General features: G+C 44.8%; 1 protein-coding gene across 1 annotated transcript in view; it reads left to right on the forward strand.

The window, feature by feature from the left end:
* Positions 1-213: 213 nt before the first annotated feature.
* The window catches only part of slc1a9 (solute carrier family 1 member 9), a 25,658-nt gene continuing 20,666 nt past the window's right edge, over positions 214-5,205 (forward strand). Inside the window, exon 1 of the mRNA XM_019889847.1 lies at positions 214-5,205. This exon is cut by the window's right edge and continues 1,163 nt beyond it. The gene's annotated coding sequence lies outside the window, so the exon portion shown is untranslated.

Here is a 5,205-nt window from a genome sequence, read left to right on the forward strand (position 1 = left end):
GAAAATATGAATTAAAAGAAAAATGTGTATGAATACAACTTTTCCCCTCTAAAATATATATATATATATTTCCCCCCCCCCACCAGTGGCGACAAGGATCTAACTCCAGGGTACACGATGTCTCACGCCCAGACGCTTCCCGGGGTCCTCACCTCAGATAAGTGATCCCATCATATACACACACACACACACACACACACACACACACACACACACACACACACACACACACACACACACACACACACACAGAGGACTGGAGTGGTGGGGGTAGTGGGAAGTTCAGCGCTTTTGACCACTGGGCCTCTCCACCTTGAATGGTCTTGTTGAAAAGCACGGCCATAAATTGCGGGATGAGCCTCAAACCTCCCCCGCAATCACAAACCCCAATGTCCCCCAGCCCCCTCCATTTCTCTCGTCCGACGGCTATCTCTTGCCACCCCACCGCCCCCCCACCCCACCCCACGTACAACGAGTGGTGGTTTCCATCTCGGCCAGCCTTTCGCTCTTGAAAGAGATGAAAGGATAAGCAGAAGAATGGGCACAAAAGGTTGCCAGGCTCGTGTTACTGGGACGGCCCTCGGAGCGCGCCCATGAAAGGCTTTCGTGGATGGGAGAAGACACGGACACCGACAGCGGGACAGCGCATCCTCAAAAGACGTTTGGCATGACCTGCCCATGTTAAAAACGCTCGCTCACCTTTGCGTTCCACTCGGTCAAAATCAAAGCGTGCTCTAAAAGCCGTCGCATGAAATGTCATATTCATGCAAGTATGATGTAGATACCTGACTTGTATACTTAATTCTCAAATCCATCCGAATCTGAAGTGAACAAAGGGTGATATTTGTGCACACGCAGACTTGCAGACTAAGTTAAGCGTTTGAGCATGAAGTGCTGCCTCCACCAGTGAAAATACAGTCCATGCTGTTTTTGTTAGGGCTTCCAAGTTCGCGGTCACTTTTCTTTTATAGACCTGGTGCTCAACAAGTGGCCATTCTCCAGCTTTGCCTCTTGTTGTCATGGTAACAAAAGGTACACTGTACATTTGCCCCAGGTTAAAACACTTTTCAACAAGGCAATGCTAGACTGTGTAATTGTGTTGTCATTAATTTTTCTTGGGATAGTTTGACAAAGCATGTTACAGACAGGTTATTAAGACACCTCGGAAGTGGTTTAAATTGTGTGTGTGTGTGTGGGGGGGGGGTAATGTGTCATATTTCTTCGAAAAGGAGATTTGCAGGTTGCAACGTTGTTCTGACAACTTAAATCATTCATCTGTCAACAGCAAACGAGATGATTATTAACATTCGTCTTGGGTTTCTTCTGCTTCACTTTTGATTCTTTAATCATTTGAGGAGGAATTTGGGAATTTTTGTCAACTTTGTATCACAGTGTAGCATTTCATACACAATATTCTTGTGTTAGCTTTCAAAGTCACACAAGTCTTTGCTATTAAGAGGACGACAGTAAACCCTAATCCCCGATTTGTGAATTGTAAATTGCCGTAACAAGTGGCGCATTTTGATTTTTGTGGCAGGGCAAGTCTAGTTTACCGTGTTTGGGCATTTGGCGAACTGAGGGCGTTTTCTACTACACTTGACAATTTGGTTACAGAAAACGGACTAGATCTTAGACCAGCTAAAAGCAAGTCTAAGTTGTGGCGCAGGTGCTGTAATGCGAGTTTTGTGGATATGATCAAAGCGCAGGCAGACAGATTGAAGACAGATGTGTGCTGGATGCCATCGTATTGCACTCAGAAATATGACAATTGTTTCAATTGTGCCTTTATTGTAATTGAGGATCGACTTTGATATTTTCAGGTGATCATGGTACCGGTCTAATTTTTGGTAAATATTTCCCCATGGTTATAGCATATACTGGCCGATTGCCATACTATGATAAGTTTTAAGACATAGTTAGGTAAACCCACGAAAGTGTCATAATGTTGATGGGTGTTGTGAAATGAGTAAAGTTTTCGTTATCACACAGTCCACGCTTTATCGATCTTAACATTTTAACAACAACAAGCAAGAGTTGACGATACTTGTTTCAGGTCTTGTAGTAAGGTTTTAGCCAGTATTAGTGTTTGACAGTGGAGGCCCCCTTCAAGGATGCACAGTAGCGCCACTAAAATTAGATTTCCGAAATTCCTGACTGGGATCTTCACCATCAACACGCACACTCCCACTCTTCTCGGTGTCTCCCTCGCGGCATTCCTCCTCTTCCTCGGCGTTTACTGTCACTCACGCCAAATCCTCCAAAAGCCTTCCGCCGTTCTCGGCGGTGGCGTATTTGCCTGAACTCGCCCTGCGTGCTGTCAGATATTTTGCGCCTGGGGGGGTCACGTCAGCGAGAGTTTGCACAGGGAAAGTGCGGACAAACAAAGGTGTCAAGCCAAAAGCCTGCCGGTTCTCCCCCTCTTCCTCGTCCCGGTGTCGTCACCCTGGGGAGTTTAGCCGCTTTACTGTCAACGCCCACGCCTCTATTTCTAAAAACAATTTTTTTTTTCCTCAGTGCCGGGGTCAAATAGTCCAACCAAAATCAGTTCAAACATGTTGCGGGGCTGTCAAGTGCCTGCCAAGGCAACAGGTGGCGCTACATCACTAAACTGGTCACTGGTTTGATTCAGTCAGATGATATGGTTGTCATGTACTCATTTACATTTAAATTCATATTTGTTTAAATATTTGTATTACATTTAAATTTATCGAGGCTATGTCAGACCTCGTCATGAAAAACAAAGGTTGAACACCATATGTGCAAGTAGAAAAATAAATGAAAAATCAAAATATTGTGAAAAAAAAAATCTGAAAATTGGATAAATGTATTTGCGAAAGAAATGGCAAACCACTAGAAATGGCAAACTCGTTAGATTTTTGCAAATGATATGAAAATATTTAAAAACAATTCGAAATCTAAATTTTAAAAAAAAGCTAAATTGTAATGGAAATATAGAATTTTAGAGTTTTCGAAAATGACTTTTAATAATGGATTAAAACAAACATTCATTCAATTTTCAAAAATCTTCACTTGGAAGGAATAAAACCAAAAACTTAGTTTGCATTTGGACCAAAAGAAGAACCCAAACATTTCCTTTTCCCATGACAAATAATAAGGGAAATATAAACATTGCATGAGGATAAGCGGTTTGGATAATTGATGGATGGATGGATGGTGTTCATTTGGAACACGACGCCGCAATCCACCAACCCACTTCCTGTTTTTCCCTTTGGGGTGGGTGGCATTTGTGTTTTGGGAAAAACAACATTTCTCATGAACCCAAGCAGATTTTCATTCAGTCATTAAATGCCCCATAAATACAAACCTGATCCTATTCCTGCCTCGTACATCAACTCTGCACAGGCATTGGCGAGGGGCCACCCAGCAATGAGCCGCTCGCCGTTATAGCCCCCAAACCCGAGTCCCCGCTCGTGTCCAGATGTCACACATGCATGTGAAGCATAACTTAATGACACACGACCACTGTTACTTCTGGTATATCCTCCTTCAACGGAAACTCAAATTGGAAACAAGCTATTATGTCGATTATGGCAAATGGCGGTGCTGTCAAGGTGGCCAAAGTGTGTCAGCCGTCCGACATCAATTATGGCAACCTCCCTGCAGTAGCCCGCTCTGCTATATCCAGACCAAACCTCGTAATGGAGGCTGGATATTGCGAGGCCACAATGTATATCCCCTCCCCATCATCCTCTCCTCTTCCAGTTTGATTTGTTGACCGTTTTCCACTCCTGACATCCTTTCCTCAATCAATGGACCTCACCATTGCAACCTTTAGCGCGCACACACACACACACACACACACACACGCACGCACGCACACACACACACACACACACACACACACACACACACACACACACACACACCAAGCCCCAGATGGTTCCAATTTCAGGGGTAAATGCACCGCTTCTTGCAATCTGACCCAATTAGCCCGAGATGGCTGGAAATGTCCCAGCTCGAGACGCGGTGGCAAAGAGGTAAAGGTTCAAAGGTGAGGTCCACGTGTATGTGGTTGGGTTGGGGGGATGGTGGACGCCGACTGCCTGCCCATCGAGCAGCCAGCAGCAAACCTGCTCGCTGCTTCGGACATGTTCGGGACAGGTGAAAATACATAAGCATCAGGTATCAGCTGTCCTGGTTAGCCATTGGAGTCGGAACTTGGCTCTTTCCTGATGGTTCCAAAAGGAAAAGAAAAAGAAAAGAAATGGCACTGTAACCAGAACTCGACTGCTGGCCAGGCCGATTAGAGCAGCTCGTTCTCAGATGTGATTAGGCTCATGTCACAAGGACGAGAAAACAATTGATGGATATCGAAAAGTATCGATTTTATTTAAGAATACATTATTGATATATGAGTTGTAGAGGATGGCAGGCTTGAATGTGTTGTCATACTTAATAACACTTCACTGGATATCGCGATGTACCGTATCGCTTTCACTTGCAATCCAATACAAGCACACAACCCTCAAGCATCTGAAGTATTTCATTATGATTTTCTGCCAATAATAATAAGAAAAAAAAAACAAAACAAGAAAAGAGGACATGCTATTGTAGTGTGAGGTCCACTGATGTTACTGTACTGCTATCCATACCTCAAATGTTGACATTCTAGCTTTCCCATGTCGAAAAAAAAAGTTGGTTTTATGCCAATAACATAATCACATTAGCGGTAGTGTTGGCAGAGTATCCTGCGAATGCCGTATCGTGAGTTTGACAGCTTTGTAAAAGGTCAAAGAGAGGAACAACACACAAGTACTCTATGCACGCGAGCGCACACACACACGCACACACGCACAGAGTCTGACAAACAAACAACACATGCGGCTACAAGTTTGTCCTGTGCAAAACTGAAATTAGCGCTTGGAATGTTCACTTTGGGGAAAGGCGGGTCTGGGCGGGAACCGGAGTTGGCCCAGTAGGGGCCTCGTTAGAGATGAGTCGGGTTTTGCTAATTGGCTTAATCAGAAGCAGGCGTTGCTCAGGAGCAGACTGGCGATGGCCACCGGGCGCCATTGAGGGCGCCATCGGCCCACGCGGACGCTCTCAGGCTACCTCGCTAGGGTCGCTAATCCTCACCGGTGTCTCGTTGCAGGACATTATTCATCCAGGAAGACTTTCACTGGGATGTTTCCGTAGTTAATCATCTAGTTGCAAGCTTAACACCTCGTGGTGTCATCCCCCTTT

This window comes from Hippocampus comes, unplaced genomic scaffold (assembly GCF_001891065.2).
Source record: "Hippocampus comes isolate QL1 unplaced genomic scaffold, H_comes_QL1_v1.1 scaffold326, whole genome shotgun sequence".
Classification (NCBI taxonomy): domain Eukaryota; kingdom Metazoa; phylum Chordata; class Actinopteri; order Syngnathiformes; family Syngnathidae; genus Hippocampus; species Hippocampus comes.